Source organism: Pan paniscus, chromosome 3 (assembly GCF_029289425.2).
Source record: "Pan paniscus chromosome 3, NHGRI_mPanPan1-v2.0_pri, whole genome shotgun sequence".
In the NCBI taxonomy this organism is placed as follows: Eukaryota; Metazoa; Chordata; class Mammalia; order Primates; family Hominidae; genus Pan; species Pan paniscus.
The window spans coordinates 166,337,626-166,354,906 of NC_073252.2; the positions used below are offsets into that span (position 1 = coordinate 166,337,626).

General features: G+C 39.1%; 2 protein-coding genes across 2 annotated transcripts in view; one reads left to right on the forward strand and one right to left on the reverse strand.

The window, feature by feature from the left end:
• The window catches only part of DDX60L (DExD/H-box 60 like), a 259,291-nt gene that overhangs the window by 216,706 nt on the left and 25,304 nt on the right, over window positions 1-17,281 (reverse strand). The window contains exon 2 of the mRNA XM_055111991.2: window positions 10,555-10,675. The gene's annotated coding sequence lies outside the window, so the exon portion shown is untranslated. The remainder of the gene's footprint in view (window positions 1-10,554; window positions 10,676-17,281) is intronic.
• The window catches only part of PALLD (palladin, cytoskeletal associated protein), a 423,408-nt gene that overhangs the window by 63,933 nt on the left and 342,194 nt on the right, over window positions 1-17,281 (forward strand). The gene's annotated exons all lie outside the window — the stretch shown is intronic.

Sequence of the window (17,281 nt, forward strand, 5' to 3'; positions counted from 1 at the left end):
TCTGTGCCACGTCTTGCTTTCAGACTCTTATTGGTATTGTCATGGTGCTTAATTAAGCATAATGCTAGCATAAACAGTATAGTCATGGAATGCTGGAGATAATAAAAAGGGCATGTTGAGAAGCATCAGACACTTATTGCATAGTTAAAAACATGATTTTCAGAAACCTCCCAAAGTCAGAGAATGTTTAGAAACTTATTTTGGATATCCTGAGTCACTTCTTACTTTCAGTGGGTACAATGGGATTAATCACTGATTATAAATTATTGTGCTTTACAAGATGCTTACCACAAAAAACCCCCAAAGAAACAAAAAATTAAGAAAGAAAGAAAGAAAATGCTCACACAGATGTCTCTTCTAGCTTTTGCCACTATTTAGCCTCTTGGTTAAACTGTTCCAGTAGCTTCTTACTTGTCTTCTTTTCTTGTTATTCTCATCTTCAAACCACTGTCAGGCCAGTTATAGTAAATGATCATTTTTATGCCTCCATTATGCAAGGCAGCATATTGCAGTGAAATTATTTATTTGCTATGTCTGTCTCCCTAATAGACTGTATGTTCCTTGAGGGAAATAACTGCTATTCTATCTTTGAATTTTTAGTATCCAATATCGTCTGACCTGTGGTAGATGCTCAATAACAAGTTTGGGGAATGAATCATTCCCCAAAGCCTTCATTTTATTGTCTCTCCCATTTATAAGAGTGGAGAAAAGAAATATCAAGTACCAACTCTTTTGCCCTGAATGAGTTGGAAGTTGGCAGCACTTCAAAGTAGAACTTATTAGATACTATAGAGAACTCATAATATGATGGCTTTGTCACAGAGGCTCTAAAGAGTCAGAAAAACAAAACAAAAGCTAGAGTAAGAGATTAAAGCTAGAAGAGATTCCTGAGGCTTAGAATGTATTTATCACTCTCTGACTCACTTAAAAATGAGAGATCAACATTCACCAGCATATTATGTCCTGTCTTTTCCCAATTGTTCTATCTGCTATTATTTTAATATCTGGGATTAAAAGCTTAGTTAGCCTTTGAGATGCTAGTTAATGCCTCTTAATCACCATGACTGCAAATCAGGTGTCTGCCACCAGCTGAATCCCTTTGCCTTGCGTGAATCTGATTCGCTACAGCAATAGTTCTCTCACTTTAGTATGCAGCAGAATCACCTGGAGGGCTTAGAAAACCGTAGATAATTTGAGCTCCACCCCACTTGGATTAGTCCGTTTTCACACTGCTATAAAGAAATACCTGAGACTTGGTAATTTATAAAGGAAAGAGGTTTAATTGACTCACAGTTCTGCATGGCTGGGAGGACTCAGGAAACTCACAATCATGGTGGAGGGGAAGCAGGCATGTCTTACATGGAAGCAGGTGAGACAGTGTATGTAGGAGGATCCGTCAAACACTTATAAAACCATCAGATCTCATGAGAACTCAGTATCACGAGAACAGCATGGGGGAAACCGCCCCCATGATCCAATCATCTCCCTCCCTCGACATGTGGGGATTATAATTTGAGATGAGATTTGGGTGGGGACACAGAGCCAAACCATATCACCGCTCTAACCCCAGATTTTTTATTGGTGAGGTCTGACTTGGGGATGAAGAATTGGCATTTCTAACAAGTCTGTTGGAGCTGCCGTTGCTGGTCTTGAAACCACAACTTTCAGAACTTCTGGTCTACAATGCTTCTCGCAGTTTCATGCACCTATGAATCACCTGGAAATCTTGTGAAAATGCAAATTCTACTTTAGTACATCTGAGCTGGGCTTGAGATTCTGCATTCTAAGAAGTTTCCAAGTTATGCCACTGCTATTGGCCTGGGGACCACTGTTGAAAAGTTCTCTCCTCTGGCTGCATGTTAGAATCATCCAAAAGCTTAAAATATCTTGCTGCCCAGACCCTGCCACAAAATTCCGTTTCAATTAACCTTCAGGGAAGTAGGGGCAGAAATCTATATTTTTAATGAGGAGCTCCAGCTATTTCTATTACAGGTAATCCATAGTCCACAATTGGAGGAAAACTGGTCTAGAAAGGATAAAATCATCTATGGAATTTTCATATAAATATAATTGTCTAAAGCATATGTGAGTTATTTAAAGAATATATTTTTTAAAGTATCATTGCATTTAATTGTTCCTAAGATGCACTTTTTAATATTTCAATATCTCTAAAATTGGAACACTTCATAATCTGTGGTGCTTACAATTATTTAATATAATTGGCAGCATTTTCTTTTTTTTTCTTTTTTTATTATTATACTTTAAGTTTTAGGGAACATGTGCACAACGTGCAGGTTAGTTACATAGGTATACATGTGCCATGTTGGTGTGCTGCACCCAGTAACTCGTCATTTAACATTAGGTATATCTCCAAATGCTATCCGTCCCCCCTCCCCCAACCCCACAACAGGCCCTGGTGTGTGATGTTCCCCTCCCTGTGTCCATGTGTTCTTATTGTTCAATTCCTACCTATGAGTGAGAACATGCGGTGTTGTGGTTTTTTGTCCTTGCGATAGTTTGCTGAGAATGATGGTTTCCAGCTTCATCCATGTCCCTACAAAGGACATGAACTCATCATTTTTATGGCTGCATAGTATTCCATGGTGTATATGTGCCACATTTTCTTAATCCAGTCCATCATTGTTGGACATTTGGATTGGTTCCAAGTCTTTGCTATTGTGAATAGTGCCGCAATAAACATACATGTGCATGTGTCTTTATAGAGCATGATTTATAATCCTTTGGGTATATACCCAGTAATGGGATTGCTGGGTCAAATGGTATTTCTAGTTCTAGATCCCTGAGGAATTGCCACACTGACTTCCACAATGGTTGAACTAGTTTACAGTCCCACCAACAGTGTAAAAGCAAAACCACAATGAGATACCATCTCACACCAGTTAGAATGGCAATCATTAAAAAGTCAGGAAACAACAGGTGCTGGAGAGGATGTGGAGAAATGGGCAGCATTTTCTTTCTCTGTGATACATAAAATGATTAGTAGTGATAAATGGAAAACTTCAACCGAATTAAATTTAAAAGAGTTTAATTGAGCAATGAACAATTCATGAATCTGGCAGGCTCGAAGACTCCAGCACAGCCATAAGGTGGAAGAAGATTTATGAACAGAAAAATGAAAATGATGTACAGAAAATGGAAGTGAGGTACAGAAACAGCTGAATTGGTAACACGTTGATGTTTGCCTTATTTGAACACAGTTTGAATGCTCAGCAGTGTATGAGTGGTTGAAGTATGACTACAGGAATTGGCCAAGACTCAGCTATTGTTATAGACACATACACCTAAGTTAGGTTTTTCAATCTTTTCTACCGACTAAGTTAGGTTATGGTTTGCCCACAAGGACTCAAATATGGAAATATAGAGTCCTTCTCAGGCCATATTTAGTTTGCTTTAACAGTAGATAAACTATGAGTATTCTTATTTCTATTAAATACAGTATATCAATTTTTAAAGATCTGAAAAAAAATGCATGACATTCACAGGATTGTAACATTTGTTAGCACCCATTTAATTCAGGTTTTTCTTACATAGGAAGGATTTAAAATATATCAAAAGTATTTGCAATTTTTATTCTCTAAGAGATTGTTTGTTATGCTGGGGCAGGAGTCAAGAGTAGAGAGGCGATTTGGAAACTGAAAGAAAGGCTAAATTGACCATTACGCAAAAGAGGCCACCAGTTCCAGGGACTTTTGGAGGACCTTGGCCAAAGAAAGAAGAAGGGGAATGAAAGACAAATCCAGGATGCAGCAATGGGCAGCAGAAGAGGAAAAGCAAACAGCTGAACAGCTGCCTGGAAAGTGGAACTTCGATAAGAGAGGACACATGAATGGGGGAGGTGGGGACGTTGTGAATCTCTCATCACTTCCTGGAGAAAATGTTACAAAGACCCATACTACTTTTCAATGTTCTTTCAATTTAATGTGTGCTTCCTTTGGATGCAGCATATACTGAGGCAAAGTAGCCTAGAATATTCACAAACAACTTGTTAATTTGAAATCTGATAATAAATAACATTGGTTTGTTCTACATTATCTTCTAGGGTCAGCAATTTCCCTGGACATACACCTTCCATTAAGTTAGGATTTAAAAAACATCTAATTGTGAATCAAATAGCCCTTACGAAAGCATTTCCAAAATTGGTGTTTGATATGGTTCAGCTGTGTCCCCACCGAACGCTCTTCTTGAATTGTAGTTTCCATAATCTTCACGTGTCATAGGAGGGACCCAGTGGGAGGTAATTTAATCATGGGGGTGGTTACCCTCATGCTGTCCTTGTGATAGTGAGTGAGTTCTTACAAGATCTGATGATTTTATAAGGGGCTTTTCCCCCTTTTGCGCGGTACTGCTCCTTGCTGCTGCCATGTGAAGAAGGACATGTTTGCTTCCCCTTCTGCCATAATTGTAAGTTTCCTGAGGCTTCCCCAGCTGTGCTGAATGTGAGTCAACTAAACCTCTTTCCTTTATAAATTACTCAGTCTTGGGTATGTCTTTATTAGCAGCATGAGAACAGACTGATACAGTGTTCTAAACAATAAGACTGTGGAAAATGTTTTACATGTGAAGAAAAAAACACAGAGGAGTTAGATAATAGATTGATAGAATAGACAGATGATAGATGATTGATAGATATCATAGGTAGATAAATATGTTGGTAGGTAATATGCTAGATCAATGGATAGATAGATAGTCCCAGTGCTTAAAAAAAAAACCTATAGTAAAGAAAGTTATTTGTGTTTTTAAACCTATTACTTCCCAAACTCATTTAAAAAGAGAACACTGTTTGAGGCTCACCCATTAACATTTGGTAAACACTATTCTGTAAAATTCCAGTTTGTGTGCTCTGTATGTGTCAATTTCTAGTTTTAACCAACTCCTAGTAGATTTCTGTTTTCAAGTAGGGAAAGGGTTTTCACAGGAAAAGAAGAGCATTTGGAGATCAAAGAAAGGGATAAAGGAGACTATCTGAAAATAAGCTTCAGCTCTGTAATTTTGTCTAAGGCAGTCCTTGCTTTCAATCCCTAGAAAGTCCTAGTAAATCTCCCACAGTGGGGAGGTCAAGGTAGTTCACCACAATGGCTAATAGTGCCATGTAAAGTGCAGCTATTTGAAAGTTGGTTAATCTCCCTAAACGTCATTTCGTACCTTCATGTAATTCGGGTAAGAATGATGTCTCCTCCAGAGGGACATTGGGGATATTAAATGGAATGTCATATTGAAGCATGCCATAAGTAATCAATGACTGTCAGTTGTCATTATTAACAAATGCATCCCATTGCTAAATTTTAATCTCTAAATGTTTGAGAAATTGATTTGGAAAAACATAGGAATACTCAAACATTGCAGCAATTTTTTTTAGCTATGCAATACAGCGCACAAATATGTATAAATCAACATATATCTAGTTAGGTAAACAAGCATATAATATCGGGTAGTTAAAGATGGAAAAGGTCTAGGTCAATGTTCTTAAAATAAATATTTAAAGGAAAATTAACAAATTAAAAAATATGAGAATCATGTTTATGCCCCTATTGTGAAGATGACTCTTCAGTAGCTTAACGGGGCATTGTTTTTTATTACATAAAAATTATTTTAAAATAAGTTCTTATCTGATATGTAAGACATAATTATTTTCTGGAATTTTATTTTATTTTGACAGATAAAAATTATATATAAAGTATACAATGTGATGTTTTGATATACATATATGTTGTAAAATGATTACTGCAATCAAGCTAATTAACATATTCTCAGCTCACATAGTTACAGCTTGTGTGTGTGGTGAGAATACTTCAGGTCTACTCTCAGTAAACTTTAAATATAGAACACAGTGTTACTAATTATAATCACCATATTGTCCATTAAACCTCCAAAATTTATTCATCCTGAAACTTTGTACCCTTTGACCAATAGCTCTTCATTTCCTCCACCATCCAAACCCTGGCAACCACCATTCTACCTTCCGTTTTATGAGTTTGACTTTTTTGGATTCCACGTGTGTCAGATCGTGCCATGTTTGTCTTTCTGTGCCTGGCTTATTTCACTTAAGATGATGTCCTCCAGCCTCATCAATGTTGTCACAAATTGCAGGATTTCCTTCTTTTTAAAGACTGAATATTATTTCACTGTGGTGTGTGTGTGTGTGTGTGTGTGTGTGTGTGTCACATTTTCTTTATCCATGCATCCATCAACAGATGGGCAAAGGACATGAACAGACAACTTTCAAAAGAAGACATACATGTGGCCACCAAGCCTATGAAAAAAATGCTCAATATCACTAACCATTAGAGTAATGCAAATCAAAACCACAGTGAGATACCATCTCACACCAGTCAGAATGGCTACTATGACAGACAAAAAATAACAGGGGCTGGTGAAGTTGCGGAGAAAAGGAAATGCTTATACACTGCTGGTGAGAGTATAAATTACTTCAACCATTGTGGAGAGCAGTATGGAAATTCCTCAAAGAACTAACTACAGAACTATCATTTGACCCAACAATCACATTACTGGGTATATAGCCAAAGGAATATAAATCATTCTACTATAAAGACATATGTATGCATATGTTTACTGCAGCACTATTCACAACAGCAAAAACATGGAATCAACCTAAATGCCCATCAGTGGTAGACTGGATAAAGAAAATGTGGCACATATACATCATGGAATACTATGCAGCCAAAAAAAAAACGAGATCAAGTCTTTTGCAGGAACACGGATGGTGCTAGAGGCCATTATCCTTAGCTAACTAACACAGGAACAGAAAGCCAAATACTGCATGTTCTCACTTATAATTAGCAGCCAAATAATGAGAACATGTGGACAGAAGGAGGAAAACAATGGAAACTGGGGTCTACTGGAGGGAAGAAGGTTGGAGGTGGGAGAGGTTCAGGAAAAAAAAAAACTGTCAGATACTGTGATTTGTACCCATGTGACAAAATAATCTGTATACCAAACCACCGAGTCACAAGTTTACCTATATTACAAACCTGAACATGTACCCCTGCACCTAAAATAAAAGTTACAATATTAAAAAAAAATACCCAGATCCTTAGGTTGTTTCCAAATCTTGGCTGTTGTAGATAACACTACCATGAACGTGGGAGTGCAGATGTCTCTTCAGGATACTGATTTCATTTCCTTTGTGTATATACCTGAAAGCAGGATTGTGCTGGATTTTATGCTAGTTCTATTTTTTTTTTTTGAGCAACCTTCATACTGTTTTCCATAATGGCTGCACCAGTTTCCATTCCCACCAACAGTGTACAAGGGTTTGCTTTTCTTCACGCCCTTGCCAACGCTTAATCTTTTGTCTTTTTGATAGTAGCCATTCTAACAGGTGTGAGGTCATATTTCATTGCTGTTTTGATTTGCATTTCTCTGATTAGTGATATCAAGTGCTTTTTCATGTATTTGTTGGCCATTTGTTTCCTTTGAAGAAATGTCTGTTCAAGTCCTTTGCCCATTTCTAAGTAGGGTTATTTGGGGGTATTGTTACTGAGTTACTCAGTAAACTCAACTGAATTAAGTTTCTTATATATACGGATATTAACTCCTTACCAGATTTATGGTTTGCTAATATTTTCTCCCATTTCTTAGGTTGTCTCTTTACTCTGTTGACTATTTCCTTTGCTTTGCAGAAGGTTTTAGTTTGATGCAATCCCATTTAACTATTTTTACTTTTGTTGCCTATGTTTTTTAGGTCATATCAAAAAATCATTGCCTAACCAATATCAAGGTTTTTTTTAATGTTGTCTTCTAGTAGTTTTACAGTTTCATGTCTTACATTTAAATCTTGAATTCACTTTTAGTTGACCTTGTATGTGGAGTGAGGTAAGGGTCTACTTTCCTTCTTCTGCATATAAATATCCAGTTTTTCTAGTGCCATTTATTGAAGAAATTGTCCTTTCCCCATTATATAATTTGGGCACCCTTGTTGAAGACCAACTGTCCATATATGTATGGGTTTATTTCTGGGTTCTCTACTATGTTTCATTGGTCTATATGTCTGTTTTTATGCAAGTATATTACTGCTCTCTTTACTGTTTTATAGTTCTCAGTGTGTCCAGATTTTTCACTTCCTTGATTAAATGTCTTCTTAGGTATTTTATTGATTTTATGCTATTGTAAATGGGATTGTTTTCTTAATTTCTTTTTCATATAGTTCATTGTTAGTGTACAGAAACACAACTGACTTTTGCATGTTGATTTTGTATCCTGCTACTTTACTGAATTTGTTTATCAGATTTTTTGTGGAGTCGTTAGGGCTTTCTATATAAAAGATCAGATCATCTGTGAACGGAGACTATTTGACTTCTCCCTTTTGTGATCTGAATCCCTTTTATTCCTTTTTCTTGCCTAATTGCTCTGGCTAGGACCTCCTGTACTATGTTGAATTTCTGATCTTAGAGGAAAAGCTTTCATTTCTTCACTGTTTATGATGTTAGCTATGGGCTTGTCATATATGCCTTTAGTACATTAAGGAACATTTCTTTGATACCTAACTCGTCAAGAATTCTTATGAAAGGAGTTAATTTTGTCAAATGTTCTTTCTGCATCTATGGAGATGATCAGATAATATTTATCCCTCATCCTGTTAATGTGGTATGTCACATTTATTGATTTGCATATGTTGAATTATTCTTGCATCACAGGGAGAAATCTCACTTGATCCTGATGTATGATCCTTTTAATATGCTATGAGTTTGGTTTGCTGGTATTTTGTTGTGGGAAAATATAATGTTATATGCATAGTTGCCTCCAACCTAAGCCAGTGCCTGATAAATGAAAGGCTTTGCACTCTTAATTGAACAAATTCCTTGGTTCCAGTACTTTACCATTCATTGAAAGCCAGGAAGTACTGGGACAAAGAAATTATTAGAGTTGATAATAAAAGAGTAAACAGCATACTCATTATTAGCAGTGTACTTTCTCATTTTCTCTCCCTGATAGGACTTTAACTCTCTTCTATATATTTCAGCCCTAATGTACTTATCATATAGTCTTTAGGAACAAGAGAAAAGACCAAGTAGAATATGTACAAAACTAAAATAAATACAGAGACATTTCTTTTTGTTTTATTAGGAAAAGTTAGGAGGATGAGAAACAGTGAAATCTAAGATATTGTTCCTACGATATTTTGCTATGTGTATGGTATGGATGAATAAAGTGAAATATCCTTTATAATTATCTAAAAAGGATGTGAAAGTGAATAGATGATGCTGAAACTAAAAAATTTTATTCTAGATCAGTGCTTCTCAAACATTAATGTGCATACGAATCACCTGAGGAGTTTTCCAAGCACATTTCGATTCAGCAGGTCTGGGCTGGAGACTGAGATTCCACAATCACAAAGAGCTCCCAGGGAGTACTGATACTGCTGGTCTGCATATCACACTTGGAGTAGAAAGGTTCTAGATTACATAGACCGTCATCTTCATGCACCAGACTTATTTCCTAGTCTGGGTTCCTCTGGAAATATTTCCAGTGCACCAATCAGTTTGATGGAGTTGGATAAAGAGGGAGACTCAAGATTTACTTCACTTGAAAAGAATATTTATTTTCCATTTAAGGCTAATGGACTAATGGACTAAATATTACACATCTCAGCCCTTGGGATATCTGTGATAATATTTTTCTTTTCCTACCAATGTGCTTTTACTCTATACTTCTGCTCTGCTGGGTGGCCAATGGGACCTTGTCTGTTTACCAAGCCTAGCTCTCAGGTCTACTTTCCTTCGATATCTTTTCTTTCCTCCAACCTTCCAATCCAAACTGAGGTGGTGGTATTCCCCACCACCAAGAAAGGCATAGTTTCCATTTTTTCTCTACCAGTTCTAGTACATGCAATTAAATTTTCTGAGCCTAAAATTTCTCATCTCTGAAATAAGGAGCATGAAACTCTGTGCGTGGGTGCATATGAAGCTAATGAAATGGCACATAAAGTGTCTAACACAAAGAAGGAACCAAATAAATATCAGATTCTATCCCTATCCCACTTTTATTTTGTCCCATTCCAATGTGGCTTTGCATAATTGGAAATCATTATGTATAGACATCAGGTAAAATCTAGCACCAGCTTATATAGTACTCTAAGACCATCAAGTTTTTTTTTTTTTTACCTCGTCTTCAGTTTTAATTTAAAGCAATTAAAATTAATATATTCAGATTTCAACAAAGTATAAGCATCCCTCTGCTGAACAACTGTATCATTACAGTGTGCGTTAAGAATGCCAATAGGCATGGAACAGATGCCAGATAACCAAGATGGTACTTTTACTGGGTCTGGCATTAAACAAAGAAATGTGTTCATAAGTCATCTTTCTTGGATCTCAACCAAAAATTGTTATTTTGGATTTTGTCATCTTTTCATTTAAATTTCTACTTAATCCTTCATTAGAGTATGTGTTAACAATCTTAATTTGTGTGATTGCCTTCATGGAAAGTTGGATATATAAAATAAATGTCACTTTTAAGGCATCTAAGGAATTGTTTTCTATCTTAATCACCAAGTATGTCAGATACATTGCTTACCATGTCTTCTATTTCAATCTGTGGTTTGTTTCTGCCATCCAAAAATGAGTAAACTTTAGTTTCACCCAGCCGTGTTTCTGAATATGAACATTCAAATGTGGACCATGTGTGATGGAAAATCCTGCAATGGGTGAGAATATGGATAAACTTGAGGGGGACTGTTTGATGGAAAGTCATTATATAATGTATATTTTCTTTCATTCATTTAACAAACATTTATTCTAGGCCAGAACTAAGAACACAATGGTGAGCAAAATATTCCCTCAACAAAGTACCCATGCACACACACACGAAGAAACTACACATTTATTTGGAATGTCTAGTAGAGTTCCCCCCTTTCTTGGCTATTTTACACCAGTTCCCATATAACTGGTTTATATAACAATAGTTATTTATGATAAAAATTTGACTAATTCTAACTGACAAGAAGATAGATATGTTTGTTTTGGAAACTATTTCTATTTGGTAATAGATTCCAAATGTATTGAATGGTCTCTAAAAGATGTAGGAACACAGGACATACTGCTCATGATGTACAACAAAAACAATAGTTTCAAAATTTTATGACATATTGCAGTTTATCAAGTGGTTTTATAACCATTATCTTGTTTAATTCTCACAACATCCTTATGAGTAGTGTGTGTGTGTGACCATGAGAATATATGAGTGTGAGTGTGTGTGTGTGTGTCCGTGTAGGAGAGGAAATGATTAACCCATTTCATAGATGAGGTGTAACTAACAATGTAGCTTCAATTATACTGGCGGGTCACAGAAAAGAGATTTGCAACCAGCCTTATGCCTCTCCTCCCACCTCTCTCTACTGACCCACATCTTTTTATGAAGTAGGGATTGCAGCCATCCCACAGCTCATCAATGCTGTCATGTCTATGCACGAAGGCACTCTTAGAAGAGAAAACAGAGGGGGCCTGGGATCCAGTCCCAAGCGCAGGCACTGAGTGTGCCCCTGGCCCCATCAGTTTAATTCTGAGCGCTCAGGACAGTATGAGGAGCAGCCTGTCGTTTTCGGAGACACCAGCTGAGGGAGCCTGTGGACACAATACCAGTTGAAAAGCTCCCCAGCCCAGGGTGGAACCAAGCAGCCCACGCCTGCTCTTAGGAGCCAAGTTTCCCAAACAATGTCAGAGTTAGCTTGGGGAATCTTCTTAGTACTCTTAAGAGGCCAGAGCTGAGATTTCCACACAATGACATATTAAAGTATTGGATCCAGGGTCCTTTGCATTGGTAGAATGTCAGGAAAATAGCATTAGCTAGATAACTTCTTTCCCTCAAACCAAATACAGTCGTATCGTTTACTATTATAGGTCTATTAAGGTTGCTGTTTAAATGTTACCAATGTCCTCATATTTTGGTAATTTTGTTCGAGTTGGAAAGAAATGTCTTGAGAAATTTTTATTTAGCCAGAGTGTTTGAGCACTTTAAGATATCTTTAGTATACTACATCACTTCTCCAGGTCCTCAAGAGACCTAAAAAAAAAAAAAAAAAAAAGGCTTTCTAAGCAGTGCCTATCAAGCTACTACTTCCGGCCCCACAAAAAAGAAAAGCTGAGACCCTTCACCCCTTGATTCCAGTATTCCCAAACTCCTGGTAAACCATTAGGAATTAGATATGCCCCAAATTTATGTAGCAACTCCCTTCTTAAGAATATAGAGAACTTTTTTTTTACACACCTTGTTACACCTCACAATTGAGCCTCAACTTGAGATTCCCTTGCCCAGCAAAGTCCAGAATTCACCACTGTCTAGATGCTGGACCCAATTCGTTTTGCTGTCGTTGATCACTAATTTGGGAATTGTGGGAGGGAGAGGAGGAGCGAGTCCCTCTCTTTACTTTAGAACTGGTAAAACTGAGATAGCCAGAGATTTCTAGAACTGCCAAGCTAAAACGTAAGCTGAATCATTGTGCAAGTATGGATTAGAACCCAGTACTGGGTTTGAACTGTAAACCCAGTTTCTGATCATATGGCTGCCCAGTGCTCCTGGTGGCAGAGCTGATTGCTTCCTGGGTTCAAATGGGTCATGCTTTCCAGGGCACTCTGGACATCCATGGAACAAGCCTAATTTAAACATTAGAGGTCTTTCAAACCCTTATATACCAAATCATCATCAGTTCAGTCTCTCAATTCTGCATTAATTCTTTTGTGGAATTAAAAAATATTTTCTCCTGAATTTCCTTAAAAAAAAAATCGAACGTTCCCTCAGGGCAAGGAGACATAGCTAGGGGTACCATGCAATAAGAGGGTGAGTAAAAAGGAAAAGTCTAGTATCCTAGACAGTCTCTTTGCAGAGCTGTGCTTCTGCTCAGAAGACATTTGTCAATGCCTAGAGACATTTCGGTTGTCACCACTGGGAGAGGGGTGTACTAGAGAGTAGAAGCCAGAGAAGCTGCTAAACATCCCACAGTGCCCTGGACACCCCCCGACGACAAAGAATTCTCCAGCCCAAAATGCCTGCAGTGCTGATGTTGAAGAATGCGGGTGTGTAGATATAAACAACAATCTGCTAAGCTTTCAAATGATAGCAGCTAGAAAGATCTTCAAGAGTCTAGGGATTTGGAAAATTCTGGCATCATGATAGTCAATCCCCAATGGAGACATTCTTTGAAGACCACATAGGCAATCACTTGACCAAATGCCACCTAAAAATTGAAATATTTTTCACGTTTTGCTTGGTTTGCTAGAACACACCAATATACTTTCACCCTTGAAGAAAGGGAACTGTTCATGTCATTCAGTAGCAGGACTCCTTGGCTAAAGCAGCAGACAGCTCACCAGATTTCACTGGAAAGACTGCCCAAACCAGTCTCTGCCAGGGACTCCAAAGCGCAGGGAGGCTTCAGTGCTAGGGAGAGCGGATGTGAAGGCGGTTATTAAGGACAGCTGTGCCAGCATCTCCCAACTTTTCCGTTTTTTCTCAAACCTCAGCTTGCCTTGTGCATGGCTAAGGTTATCCCTGGCCAGCTGCTTTTTTCCCTATTCTACCTCTCCCCTGCTGTAGCAATTCCCTAACCAGTGCTACTAAGACTAAGGATTTCACCACCTCCTCCCATTTTCCACCATACAGAAATCCACAAAACTGAGTTAAGAGAACTCTCCTGCCATTCCCAATAGCCAAAAAACTGAGTCACCACTTGGCCTAACAGCACTCAGATGATTCATTAAAATACAGTGGAGCGCTCTTCAGGGGGGTGCAGGGGAGATTCAAGTGGGAAGGTAAGGCTGCAAGCAGGAGGGGAAGAGGACAGGAGATGAGACTGCGAGGCGTGTCACAAGAAGGGAGTCTCCTGGTGCCTTTCTCCAGGGCTAAACCCCTTGAGGCAGAAACTCCGTTGAGTCATTCTGAAGTCAAATCTGGTGCTAACTGGCGCTGTTGGATCTGGGTCAGTCTCGATGGGGCCTGGGAATGTCTGCGGAGTGCCCATTCCTCTCAGCAGTTTGTGAGATTGAGAGCCACTGCTCTGCTTTTCTTCTCCCTTGACCCCATTCCCAGTTTCCTACCAGGATCACTGCGAGCCCTGGGAGTTTGGATTTGTAAAAAATTCCTGGAGCCAAACACCCTGAGCTATGAAACTGGCCCATTATTCTGAGAATTTTCAAATGTTGAAGAAATGTGGGGTTGGGAAAGAGAGGAGCACCTTAAAGAAGACTTATTCACCTAGTCACCCTCGGATGGTTGTCTGCAGATTTTGAGAGAGAAATGGAAATAGTTTCAGATACTTTTTATTTTTTTTTTTTGAGACAGAGTCTCGCTCTGTCACCCAGGCTGGAGTGCAGTGGCGTGCTCACCTCACTTCATCCTCTGCCTCCTGGGTTCAAGCGATTCTCATGCCTCAGCCTCCTGAGTACCTGGGATTACAGGTGCCTGCCGCCACACCCGGCTAACTTTTGTATTTTTATTTTTAGCAGAGACGAGGTTTCGCCATGTTGGCCAGGCTGGTCTCAAACTCCTGACCTCAAGTGATCTGCCCGCCTCAGCCTCCCAAAGTGCTGGGATTACAGGTGTGACCTACCGTGCCTGGCTGAGTTTCAGATACTTTTTAAGCATACTCTGGTTATCATTCTTCTCAGATTACTTCACTAAATTAAAATGTTCTAAATGTACAAAGAGCAAAATGGTTTGTTTAAAAAAATAGCCGTGTTCAATCTCTATCAGAAACAGCTTCAAGTAAAATTATTTTCCTCCAGCCAATTTCTTCTTTCAAGTATTCTCCTCTATGAAATACTCAAGTTGCAACTCTAGATGAAATTACTGAATCAATTTGTGGAAATTTCATCTGTTCCTTGACAGTGAGTTTTTATGTTTGGGTCAAAATGAACTTAAGGCCAGGGGTATCTGTAAAACACTAGGTAATAGGACAACAGTCCCTAAAGTCAAGCGGGCTATTGTCAAGCACAACTGTACTGGTTCGTCAGAGCTGGCTCCCTTAGCAGGGAAAGTTTGTGTCGTTTCTAAAGTGCTTTACCATACTGTAATTTGTCATTCTTGATTGTAATGTATGGTAAATTATGCTTCTAGAAAGTTATCACTCTGATCCACGTCTGATCTAATGAGAACAGCTGCATCCACTGCAGGCCGGGTGCTTGTCAGCTTATTCCCTCAGGGCCAGACAGGTGTGGTCTAAGCTCCAATTTAGGTAGGAGACCTTCAGGGAAAGTCCAGGTGCTTCAGGAAGCTCCAAGATGAGATCAGAAATTGGCCCCAATCCCTCTGAGTCAGAATTCTGAGTCATCTTTTTTTAAGGTCATTTTTTGTCCGTTTCCTCCTGCGACTATCAGTGCCTATACTTTAAAGTGTTCTATAACCGTGAAATCTTTCCTGGGATAACCCAGTCCACTGTACCCACTCCCACCAACCCCCACCACCAAAAACTATAGATCTACTGCTGAGTCAATTTCTTCATATTTGAAAGCTCAAGAAGCGGGAGAACAAGTTGAAATTTCTATTCAGAGCTGACACTCCATATTAAAGATAGGAAAGAAAAGTTTGGGGAGTTGCTAAGCATGAGAGGCATTGTTGATAAATTATCTTGAGATCCAGATATTAGTTGAGCCTCACTCGCAACTGAAAGAATCAAGCCTAATGGACTTTTCTGCCCAGTGCCAGACTGGAAAGATTTAAACTCTTGAAGGTCTCTAAGGATTCCCAACTGCTTTTCCTCTCATGATCCTCTCTGCTCCTGTTCTGTATACCTGCGTGCTGCCTCATTTGGCCCCATGTCCACCTAAGTGTAAAACCCAGCTCTTCACCAGTTTTTACAAGGACGTCCATTTGCACCAAATGTCACATGGTGGAAGAATTTACTGAAGCCTCCAGGATTGGCACACTTAAAAGTTCTTTCCTCAGGTTGACTAGAAGTCTTAACCACTCAGGCCGGGCTCAGTGGCTCACGCCTGTAATCCCAGTACTTTGGGAGGCCAAGGCGGGGGGATCACCTGAGGTCAGGAGTTTGAGACCAGCCTGGCCAACATGGCGAAACCCTGTCTCTACTAAGCATACAAAGAAAAATTAGCTTGGCATGGTGGCAGTCTCCTGTAATCCCAGCTACTCAGGAGGCTGAGGCAGGAGAATCACTTGAACCCAGGAAATGGAGGTTGCAGTTAGCCAAGATTGCGCCATTGCACTCCAGCCTGGGCAACAAGAGCAAAACTCCATCTCAAAAAACAGTCTTAACGACTACACAAAAGTCTCAATATCCGCTTATCCCCAGTGCGTATCTAAGTATTTTTTCCAACAAATAGCATTATTCCTCAGAAAAATTCTGAGACCAGTTAGAACCACCCTGTTAAAATATCATCAGAAATTCACAAGGAAAATGTTGGCTTTCTGTATAATAATGGCACAACAAGAATTCACTTCTACTTGTATCATCTATTAAATAATGAAATATTTAGTGGCTGTTAAGTAGCAGGGCATATGGTTTTGAATTTTGTTTTTCCAGTTGGAGTAAGAAAGAATTCTTCATGATTATCCTAGAGAACCAGGAAGAAAATGAGCAAGGGACTGGCTGGGCTTCCAGGAGATGTCCGTGGCACACAGTAGGATCTTGGTAATAACTGACCTACTCTATAACTAAGCAAACCTGCACTTCAGCACAGGGTAGAACACCATGGAGTGAAGAATGGGATAAAATAGGTGAAGAAGAGTATGCCGTCTTTACTCAGAAGGGGACCTAGAAAGTTTTTTTTTTGTTTTTTTTTTGTTTTTTTTTTGAGAGGGAGTTTCACTCTTGTTGCCCAGGCTAGAGTGCAATGGTGCGATCTCGGCTCACTGCAACCTCCTCCCCCCAGGTTCAAGCAATTCTCCTGCCTCATCCTCCTGAGTAGCTGGGATTATGGGCCTGTGCCACCATACCCAGCTAATTTTGCACTTTTAGTAGAGACAGAGTTTCGCCATGTTGGCCAAGCTGGTCTTGAACTCCTGACCTCAGGTGATCCACCTGCCTCAGCCTCCCAAAGTGCTGGGATTACAGGCGTGAGCCACCACACCTGGCTGAAAGTATGTATTTTCTATCATATCATTCTCTAAGACCCTCTTAGCTTCTCTCCAAAAGATTTACTGGAACGGTTCCTCCCACTCAATGGTGTTAGAGAGATGTCAGTAATACTGTGAGTCTGCATGCTGAGGTGCACAACATAGGACTCTATAGTCAGGTGATGGGTTCGAATCCCAGTGGGCCAGATACCATTTAGCTCTAAGTGGGTCCTTATCC